A 12399-nucleotide genomic window follows, 5' to 3' on the forward strand; every position below is an offset into this window, starting at 1 on the left:
TATATATATGCATATTTACGATTTCAGTCCGAGAGTTTAATAAAAAAAAATAACACGGTTGGTTTGTGATATATTATTAAACGTTTTATTTATTCCAATAGAGGAAGAACTAGAGCCTTTGGATTATCACTTAGTTGGACAATGGATTTCGAAGTTGAAATGGGCTTTAGCAAAGCTATCGCAATTGATAGCGTACTCAGAACTGAACTGCCTTATGGGGACATGTTTGCGTTTATATAGGCAGATTGGGATAGCTTAAGAGTGAAGTTTAAGAGAATTAAGTTATAATTGTTTATTAAGAGAGAAGCTCTCGAAAAATAGGAGAGAGAAGCTCCCGAAAAATAGGAGTAATTGGAGAATACTGAGACCATTGCGTGGGAATAAGTTTTGGTTATTTTAGTAGGCCTCGCCAAGTGATCGAATGTTTAGGGGACGACGTTAGCTCGCCACAGAGTCTAGACTTTGGAATATGATGCTGTGCGTAAATGACAGCTAAGCTTAATCGAAGGGCTCTCGATCTTTGATAACATTTTGTTCTTAGACATTAATGTGAGTGTGTGAGTTGGGGAGTTGTGGGTGTAGAATGGATATGATACTATATATAAGATTAGTAGGTTCTTCGTTAATATCCGGAAGATTACCGGTGCTACTACTCCTGGTGGTAATTCTTGAGCCAGGCAAATATTTCTTTACTTTTTGAATTTTCGACATTAATTGGATGATTTTTTTTTTTATATCTTTTTTGTATATGTGTATGCTCTAATTTATGTTTATGAGGATATACCAACTATTTGTTGTTTTATCAGAGAAAACTTAAATATAAAATTTTGTTGTTTTGTTTTTTTTTTAAATTAATTACTTAATGTGTTTTGTTGTTTTGCCTCCGCTCGTGAAGTGTATATTTCTTTCCTGAATTCTAGTAAGACGTTTTGTATTTGTAGCTGGATTTCGATACCTTGCGCTTCAAGTTGAAGTAGTAATGATCGTGTTGTCCTCTCTTTAATTGTGTTCTTTTTTTGTGTTTTAGATTAGGCTTGCCTAACTCAACGTTGTTCAAAACCTATAGGTAGGGAGAAAAAAATTTTTAGTGAGTGTTTAAAAAAAATATCTACTAGCTGCTAGTACGTAATACATCTGTCATGCCTTTGCGGCTTCAACTATATAAGTTAACAACAAAAATGTTTAAATCCAGAACAATGAACCACAATAAGCAAGCTTCAATCTGCAAGCTCAGCGTCTGCATAATTTCCTGCACACGCCGAGCTGCCAAGCAGAATTCGATAATTTCCTGCACACGCCGAGCTGCCAAGTAGAGTTCGAAGAATCTGATTGGTAACAACTTCCGCTCCCACCAATGCAAGTGATTCCAAGAAGACTGCACTGATTTGACCAGCAAAACATCAGCCGATGTCGTGGCCTATTGGAAAGCTACGGAGCCGACGCCGATCCTCTGCCACCAAGGGCAGCGCAGCTCACAGCCAAAGACTCACAGCTTGCTAGGGACAGCTTAGGGTAATTGAGTTGCAAATTGGATTTATACAAATAAAGTCGTTCTTAACTGAACTCCAATTTATTTTATTATTTTTTTACCTTGCTAACCGCAAAGTAATTAACTGGCGCCCAAACAGGGACCGGTGCGCGTACGATACAACAAAACGTTTTGTAAGTTCGCGGCTCGCAATAACATTTGCGGCAACCGGCCTAATCGCGAGTGACAAGAACGCGCAACTCACGGAAAATTAACATCTTTCGTTCGTTCAAATTCACTCTGGCATATCGAACTTAACTTGTTCATTTGCCCATCGGTGGACTCCAAGGACTGAAGGCAATGCCACAGACCACCCCTCAACCCTGTACGCATCGCTGGATCCCAAGTAGTCTTCATTAGATAAAAAGGATGAAATCCGGATCGTCGGAGGGAGGAGCCACATCAAAAAGAATACCCATAGTACTGTAAGCTTAACCAACCAAATAAAAAAAAAAAAAAAAAAAAAAAACTAACAAACAAATTGAACAAAGAAACATATAAATTTAAGTGATCAATGAAAAACCGTAAAACGATAAAACAAACAAAAAGATCACAAAAGTGATATAACAAATTCCAACTTTACGATTCCCAAGGGACCCTCTAAAGTACAAGGAAAAACCAGCCACTGGTTATAAAATTAAAAAAAAAAAAAAAAAAATACAAAAACATATTATTTTCAAGACACAAAAACATATTATTTTCAAGTAAAAACACAAGGTCTTACTAACCCAATCCAAACATAATTAGAGATAAGCTCCATCATTTGCTCCCTTGATCTTTTTTAAAACTCGACCCATTCTTAGTTCGGTTTTACTTATTGTTTTATGGCTAACGCGAACAACCTGATAAGACCCTCGATACTTAGTGCCGAAGCGACTAGACAACGCGTCAGACAACTGGAAGAATTAGAACACAATAGAATCACGGTCGAAAATGTAGACAGAGCTGCATTAGCAGCCACAATTAGCGAAATCCTAGCACAACAATTACCAAGTTTCTTGAGACGCCTCAATTCTTCTGAAGAATACGCAAACGTAACAGACCAGGTAATTGCCCCAGAGCATGCAGGGAACTTAGGCGATTTAGACCGAGTACCGGATATAGTTAAATCTATCCGTGACTTTTCCGGTGATCCGTCAGAATTTAGTTCTTGGAAGAAAGGAGTAGACCGTATCTTAGAAGCATACAGTGCTTTCCAGGGTACCCCGAAATACTATGGTATTTTACATACCATACGTAATAAAATTGTAGGACCCGCCGATACGGCATTAGAATCTTACAATACTCCTCTGAACTGGTTAGCGATTTCGAAATGTCTAACTCTGCATTATGCTGACAAGCGCGACATTAACACATTAGAATACCAAATGACGATGCTTATACAGGGTGCCAACCAATCTGTGGAAGAGTTCCATCAAATGGTTTATAAACACCTATCCCTAATCCTAAACAAGATCGGTTGTATGGGATTAGGTAGAGAAGCAGAACTGTTAATGACGAAAATGTACAGAGATAAGGCTCTAGACACCTTCGTACGAGGATTACAAGGCGATTTGCCTCGTCTATTGGGAATTAAAGAACCAGTAGACTTACCCTCGGCATTACACCTTTGCCTCAAGTTAGAAAATCAGAACTTCAGGGCAAAACATGCAGCAAACATAGGACAGACAAGACAGTTTAGGAATCAGTCTTCAAAGCCTTCACCTGCTCCTCGCAGTAATTTATTTATCAATAGACAACCACCAATTCCACCCCCCCGAACTCGATATTATCAATTCGGACAGCAACTACCGACCGCTTTACCTCGACAAAACTTCACTTACCAGCTTGCACAGCCAGTAGCTGCACCTCGACCTTTTCAGAATAGGCAATTCCCGCCACAGCAGTCAGCGCCACCTAGGCCACAGGCCCCAAAACCACTGCCTCGTCCAGAACCTATGGATGTGGATCCCAGTGTACAGACGAGAATGGTGAACTACATGAACAGACCTCGCTTTGAACTAGGTAAAAGACCACCTGGCCCAATACCAGATGGGATGAAGCGTCAAAGGAACTTTAACATACAGACTACAACAGAAGAAAACGAAACGCGTTCCACGGAGACTCCATTAACCACGACGGACTACGAACAAGCTATGGCAGAGTACGAGGACCACAACTACCTTGACGACAACTTGGACGACTACATAGATCAGATAGATGAAGCGGATGCTGACAATAACACTTACGACTACTACGACAACGCTGGGTTAAATTTTTTAGAATAAAAAATTCCTCTCTTCCATACTTTTTATGCAAGATGAGGAATGGCAAATTTATTAGAATACTTATAGACACCGGTTCAAACCGAAATTATATCCAACCTAAATTCGTCAATAACCCTATACAGAATAAATCACCTTTCAATGCTGTCTCAGTAGGCGGCAGCACAGTAATTACGCATCATAAGGTAGCAAACCTTTTTAATATTCAGGATGTTGAAGTAAAATTTTTTCTGTTGCCCACATTAAAATCTTTCGATGCCATTTTGGGCAATGATAGTTTAAAAGAATTAGGGGCAGTAATAAAAATCAGCAAAAATATTATGATATTAAAGAACGGTCTCTCGATCCCCATAAAAGAAAAAACATTCGAAGCAGTCAACACAATTATTCCGAGAACATCCCACTTGTCCGACAAACAAAAAACCAAGCTAAGCGAACTACTCAAGTCGTTTCCAGACTTGTTCGCAGACCCAAACCAAAAACTGACCTACACAACTAACGTAAAGGCAACTATCCGAACCTCGTCCGATAATCCTATTTACTCAAAATTCTATCAGTATCCAATGACACTGAAAAATGAAGTAAACAAACAGATAAAAGAACTTTTAGAAGATGGTATAATTCGACCTTCTAGGTCTCCATACAATTCACCAGTGTGGATTGTACCCAAAAAGGCAGACGCTTCAGGCGAAAAAAAATATCGCATGGTTATTGATTATCGCAAACTCAATAAAATAACCATTGCAGATAAATACCCTATTCCTGAGATAAATGAAGTTCTTACCCAATTAGGGGACAATAAAGTATTCTCCGTTTTAGATCTGAAAAGTGGTTTCCATCAAATCTCGTTAAAAAATAGTGACATAGAAAAGACCGCCTTCTCCGTAAACAACGGAAAATATGAGTTTACACGACTCCCATTTGGTCTTAAGAATGCGCCCTCAATTTTCCAACGTGCATTAGATGACATACTTCGTGAACATATTGGAAAAATATGTTTTATTTACATAGACGATATCATCATATTTAGCAAAGATGATGATACGCATATTGAGAACTTGGCTAAAATTTTTCAAACTTTACAGAACGCCAACATGAAATGTCAGCTAGACAAATGTGAGTTCATGAAAAACAAAGTCGAATTCCTTGGATTTGTTGTCTCCGATAGGGGAATAGAAACAAACCCGAGTAAAGTGGCAGCGATAGCAAATTATCCCTGCCCTAAAACTTTGAGGGATCTAAGATCCTTCCTAGGCCTTTCCGGCTATTATAGAAGATTTATACAAAATTATGCCAAATTAGCAAAACCCCTAACTTCACTTTTAAGAGGGGAAGATGGACACGTGTCCAAAAGAATGTCATCCAAAAAAATAATTTCATTAGACAAAGAAGCTCTAGAATCTTTCAAGAAGCTTAAAAGTAACTTAGTGTCAAAAGAAATAATTCTCCGTTACCCAGATTTCAATAAGGAGTTCCATTTAACTACTGATGCTTCAAATTTCGCGATCGGCGCAGTTCTATCGCAAGATAATCACCCTATATCATGTCTTTCTAGAACACTTTCCAAAGCCGAAGAGAACTACGCGGCGAACGAAAAAGAAATGTTACCCATAATTTGGGCACTCAAGGCCCTCAAAAATTACCTATACGGTAAAGCAAAGGTTAAGATCTTTACAGATCATCAACCTTTAACACATTCTCTGAGTAGCTGGAATGGAAACGCCAGAATTAAGAGATGGAAAGCTTATTTGGAGGAATATGATTATGAAATATTTTATAAACCAGGAAAAGAAAATGTTGTTGCAGACGCGCTCTCAAGAATACCTTTAGAGCAGATTAACTCTGTTGCCTCTACACAACATAGCGCCGAAAGTTCTAGCCATGACCTAATCTCTAGCGTCGAAGCCCCAATAAATGTTTTCAAAAATCAAATATTCTTTTATAAATTAAATAAATATGACTACAAGTTCACCATCCCATTTCCTACTTTCCATAGACATGAAATATACAGACTCGAATTCACCACGGACGATATAATAACAGACCTAAAAAAACACCTCAACCCTTCCGTAATTAACGGCATTCACACGACTGAAGACATTATGGGAAAAATACAAACAACCTACAGAAGTCACTTTAAAGGAATCAAAACTCGATTCACCCAATTCAGGGTAGAAGACTTGACAGACGAAACTGAACAGGAAGAAAGAATTCTTCAAATACATAGGAGAGCACATCGAAACGCTCTAGAAAATCAAAAGCAACTAGCAGAAACCTATTATTTTCCAAGAATGAAACAAAAAATTATACATTTAGTTAAGCAATGTAAACTTTGCAAAGAAGCTAAATATGACAGACACCCCCCAAATCCGGAAATTCAAGAAACTCCTATTCCAGAATATCCCGGTCACATATTGCACATTGACATTTATTCTACAGAACGACACTTAGTACTCACTGCAATAGATAAGTTTTCTAAATTAGCGCAAGCACGAATTATAAATTCAAAAGCAATAGAAGATATCAGAACGCCTTTGCGTGACATTATATTTTATTTCGGAGTCCCAAAACATATCGTTATGGACAACGAAAAAGCTTTCAATTCCCAATCAATTAAGTTCATGTTGGAGCAGCTACAGATAGAAGTCTATACTGCCCCACCATACAAAAGTACCGTTAACGGTCAGGTAGAACGATTCCATTCAACACTCTCAGAGATAATGAGATGCCTCAAGAAAGAGGGCACTGAGAGAAATTTTAAAGAACTTTTAGAAAGGGCAGTTTACGAGTACAATTACAGTTTTCATTCGGTTACAAAGAAACGACCATTAGAAGTATTCTTCGGTAGGAGAGTAACAACAGACCCGGACCAATACGAGACAGCCAGACAAGACAATATTGAAAGACGAAATACTAAACTATCAGCCAGGAGAAGAAATATTCGTAAAAATAAACACTAGATTAGGTTCAAAGCTTTCCCCAAGATATAGGAAAGAAATAGTTAAGGAAAACAAGCACACTACAGTAACAACAGAATCGGGAAAAACGGTACATAAAAGCCATATCAAAATCTAAAATTTTTCAGAATATTACTATGGATTACGAACGATGTCAGTGGAACGATGAACCTTACAAACTATACGAACGCACAGATATTGACAATGAACAAGGGGATCGGAAAACTACAAACCTCAACAACTAAACTAATACACCTCATTAACCTCGACCAAATCCAAACCGCTTTAGATATTTTACATGAACATACGGAAAATAGCCTTAAACGCAGTCCATTATACGCTACCCTTCACCATGAGATAAACACAACTACTCACATATTCCGAACAATCACAGCCTTTCCCAAAACTCGAAAAACTAGGTCCTTAAATTGGCTAGGGTCAGGATGGAAGTACATAGCGGGTAGCCCAGATCATGATGACCTGGTTATGATAGAGCAGAACTTAGATAAACTTATTGACAATAATAACCAAGAGGTCATTATTAACAAACAGTTAGAAGGAAGAATAAATAAACTAACTTCAGTATCTAATGCTCTCAGCAATTCTATTCAAAAAAGCAGTTCAGTAAGTATCGAGACGGCTATTAGTTTGCACAACCAGATTCGCCTTTTAAAAGAAGAAATTATTAACATTAAATATGCCATTCAATGGGCACGATTAAACGTAGTTAACACACTTGTATTAAATGAAGATGAGCTAATTGAAATCGAGGAAATTTTTTAAAGAAATAATATGCCAACCCTATCAATGGAAGAAATAATGGAGTTTTCCGATGTGTCAATTCTACATAATAAAACAACACTTCTGTATATTGTAAAAGTTCCAAACTTAGAAGAAATATAATACCAAGACCTTATTATAAAACCCATAGTAAAAAACAATTCAATCATACACTTAAACTTTCAAGAAATCTTTGTTTACAAAAACATTACCTATGGCATTCCCCAAACTTGTAAAACCGTAGAATATATAAAAATATGCGATAAGAAAAAAATTGGTAATATAAGTAATTCAAAATGTATAACAAAGCTAGTTCAGGGACAGAAAGCGCTGTGTAGTTTTAGCAACGCCGACCATGTACCCAAAATAGAAGAAGTCGACGATGGAATCATCCTACTAAACGACTACGATGGAAACGCAACATGGAACAACACAGAACTTCACCTAGAGGGCACCTATCTGGTTCAACTATCAAATGACTCGATAATTATCGACAACCAGCAGTTCAGCAACTTGGAACCTACAGTCTCGACCCCCGGAGCACCTCTTGTGCAGTTTACGGCCGAAGAAAAAGAAAGACTTAAGGTTCTATCTCTTGAAGCATTGGAAGCATTGCACATAAACAACACTGGACAGCTGATGAACATAAGAACACATTCAACAGTTAACAGCATTACTTTGTTAACGCTCTTTGGGATTGTGCTGGTTCTCATCCTGGGCTTGCACATCTATAGCCAACGGAAGAAGAGCATAACCCTGCAACTAGGTCCCACGCCTGGAATGGAAGCGAAATTCACCGCGATTCTCGCACCTACAACCCGCGAGCAATCTTCGACTGAGGCACAGTACCAGCTACCTCAGTTCAACGACATTCCATACTTTTAGAGACAGCTTGAGGACAAGCATAAATTGGAGGGGGAAGAGTTAACAACAAAAATGTTTAAATCCAGAACAATGAACCCCAATAAGCAAGCTTCAATCTGCAAGCTCAGCGTCTGCATAATTTCCTGCACACGCCGAGCTGCCAAGCTGCCAAGGGACAGCTTAGGGTAATTGAGTTGCAAATTGGATTTATAACTACAAATAAAGTCGTTCTTAACTGAACTCCAATTTATTTTATTATTTTTTTACCTTGCTAACCGCAAAGTAATTAACTTATATGTATAAATTTCCCACACATACACATATTTCGCACATATACACATTTCTTTTCTCCATATATTTATACCCGTTACTCGTAGAGTAAAAGGGTATACTAGATTCGTTGAAAAGTATGTAACAGGCAGAAGGAAGCGTTTCCGACCATATAAAGTATATATATTCTTGATCAGGATCAATAGTCGAGTCGATCTGGCCATGTCCGTCTGTCCGTCCGTCTGTCTGTCCGTCTGTCCGTCTGTCCGTCTGTCTGTCTGTCCGTCCGTATGAACGCTGAGATCTCAGGAACTACAAAAGCTAGAAAGTTTAGATTGGGCATACAGACTCCAGAGACATAGACGCAGCGCAAGTTTGTCGATTCATGTTGCCACGCCAACTCTAACGCCCACAAACCGCCCAATACTGCCACGCCCACACTTTTGAAAAATGTTTTGATATTTTTTCATTTTTGTATTGGTCTTGTAAATTTCTATCAATTTGCCAAAAACCGTTTTGCCACGCCCACTCTAACGCCCACAAACCGCCCAAAGCTGCCACGCCCACACTTTTGAAAAATGTTTAGATATTTTTTCATTTTTGTATTAGTCGTCTAAATTTCTATCGATTTGCCAAAAAACTTTTTGCCACGCCCACTCTAACGCCCACAAACCTGCACTTCTACTAGCTGAGTAACGGGTATCAGATAGTCGGGGAACTCGACTATAGCGTTCTCTCTTGTTTTATTTTTACGTTGTTTTTTTTTTTGTGTCCAGAGAATTCGGCTTAGAGTTCTCGACTCTCGAAGTGTAATTAAGCTAGAAATTTGCACTGAATTAAAAACGCAAAGACTTTAAAAAGTTGTATATATATTTGGTATATTATTTTTGTTTTCTTCCGTGCATATGCCACGAAAAATTTATTGGTGGGTTATATAGTTTTAAATTTTGCTAGAAATTCACCATGAATTAAAAGCTCATACAACGTATATATTTATTTTTTGTTCGTAGGTTAGAGAATTCAAAGTTTAATTACGCTAGAAATTCGCCCTGAATTTAAAACGCAACCACTTAAAGAAATGTATGTATATTTAAAAGCCTGTATGTGCCACGAGAAGAATTTATATTTTTTTTGCGTGTTGTATTTCTTGTACTTGTTACACTTTTTTTTTTTAGAGTTGAGAAAATATGTAGTTTTAATTTGCTAGAAATTTTTTTACGTGTTGGATACCATTTATTTTTTTATCAACTCTTTTTTTTTTTTAATAACTTTAGGGATTAATTCTTTTTAGTTTTTCTATATATCATATATTTTCTTCTTTTTACTCTTTATATAACTGTTACCCTGTGACCGCATAACGCTGATCAAACTCCTCATCCCGTTTTCATTCATTTTTCCTTCACTTTAAAAAAATGTACACTTCACTTAATACTTGCGGTTTTTGTGTGTGTTTGTATTTCTGTGTGCAATCTTTTTCTTACATAGTTAGTAAGACAGGAAGCTTCATTTTTGGTCCGTAGACGGCTGCGCCAGATATAGTTTCGGGGGTAGTTGTCGAGGAAATAGATCGGCTATAGTTTTTAAATTGTAGGGTAATCCAGTTTGTTCGAAAGAATACTTGTGAAGAACTTGGATGTCAAAATCAGACTGAGTTTATATTTTAGCTTTGGCCACAATGAGACCTCCGCCGTTTAAGTACATACAAAGGGATACATAGTCTTAAGCATAAATACAAATGTAAATAAACTGCCGTGTCGGATTGTCTTGAGTTGGAGTGGGGGCCTGTTGCTGACTCGTAGCTGTGGATTTCTGGTACGCTGCGGAGTGAGGGCATCCTGCCCAAGTGCAGCGTAGACATATATTGGCAACGGCCGGTCACTGAAAGGCCGTTGCTTGGGTTTCAAATTTTATGTGTTTGTTTGTCCCGATTCCAGGGTAAGCATGGGTGGCTTAGCTGGAGGGTCGGTATACCGGTTGGATCCGGTAACTCCCGCGTAGCTCGCACGTTTAGAAGAAGGACAACGACCATCAGACGGGACGACAAAACATTAATTCCACAACTACTCCGACTGCTTACGCCAGTATCACGCCTGTTTAATTTCGCTCTGGGCTTACGCCATGCAATAGTCGGCAGGGTGACTAGCTTTGTCCTGACCGTCTCATTTGCTTCACGATGTTAACCTGTGTTCTGATTTTCGATAACTGTCCTTCCATGTCCAGTGTCCACGGATTAATTAAGTGCAGTAAAAAAGTAATTGCGAACATCGGTATTAAAACTGTGAAAAAGGTGGCAGCTCAAGATTTTCTCAAGCCCTCCATTTCAGCCTTATCCTGATTTCAAAACAAATGTAAAAGGCATTTTTCACGTTGTTTCACTTTGACAAATAAAATAAAACAGGTGCTTGAGCTTCTTGCTCGATAAGAAAGGAAACATTCCGATAGCAAAACGATAGCATGCCCGATTATAAAATTACAACGTTGAAAGATAGTCAGTTTGATTATAAAATAAAATACATAAAAGCAAAAGAAATTCACGTAGCAGAAGCGTTGTCAAGAATCAACAAAGAGAATCTAAAAACAAGAGAGGACGCTATAGTCGAGTTCCCCGACTATCTGATACCCGTTACTCAGCTATTGGAAGTGCGAAGGAGAGTCTTCAACACTGACAATTTTTGGCGGTTTGTGGGCGTAATAGTGGGCGTGGCAAAAAGTTTTTTTTGGCAAATCGATAAAAATTTACAAGACCAATACAAAAATGAATAAATTTCAGAACATTTTTCAAAAGTGTGGGCGCGGCAGCTTTGGCCGGTTTGTGGGCGTTAGAGTGGGCGTGGCCAAACGTTTTTTGGCCAGTTTGGCTAGTTCCTGAGATCTCAGCGTTCATACAGACGGACAGACGGACGGACATGCCCAGATCGACTCGGCTATTGATCCTGATCAAGAATATATATACTTTATATGGCTTTATATCGCTTCCTTCTGCCTGTTACATACTTTTCAACGAATCTAGTATACCCTTTTACTCTACGAGTAACGGGTATAACAAGAGAGAACGCTATAGTCGAGTTCCCAGACTATCTGATTCCCTTATACTCAGCTAGTGAAAGTGCGAAGGAGGCTCTTCAACACTGACAGTTTTTGGCGGTTTGTGGGCGTTAGAGTGGGCGTGGCAAAAAGTTTTTTGGCCAATCGATAGAAATTTACAAAACTAATACAAAAAAGAAAAAATATCAAAACATTTGTCAAAAGTGTGAGTGTGCAGCTTTGGGCGGTTTGTGGGCGTTTTGGCAAATCGATAGAAATTTACATACAAATTACCAAACGATTCATAAACGTATTTAATTACCACTTAGCATTCGAAAACGAAAATAATAAAACTATGAAAAAAATATGAGGGAACACTAGTCGAGTTTCTCGACTATCTTTCTCATCGGTGTGCGGCAAGGAAATTAATTTTTTTTAAGCGGAGAGTATCGAATTTAACACGTCATCAAAACTGTGACTATTCACGACTCTGGGGGCTCTATCTTTGTGCTTACAAAAACCACTCTGATATTCACCGCTGAAAAGTTAACTTTATTTATAAAAATAGTAATTTTTGAACATTTAATTTTAATCCATAAAATTGAATTGTCTGGAATATTATTGCTAAAAATAATATCCCTTTTATACCTTACAAGGATAGTTGTGCGTAAGAAGAAATTAAGTTTAAATGAAGTCAAGTCGTCGCTGTACT

This window comes from Drosophila santomea, chromosome 2L, assembly GCF_016746245.2.
Source record: "Drosophila santomea strain STO CAGO 1482 chromosome 2L, Prin_Dsan_1.1, whole genome shotgun sequence".
In the NCBI taxonomy this organism is placed as follows: domain Eukaryota; kingdom Metazoa; phylum Arthropoda; class Insecta; order Diptera; family Drosophilidae; genus Drosophila; species Drosophila santomea.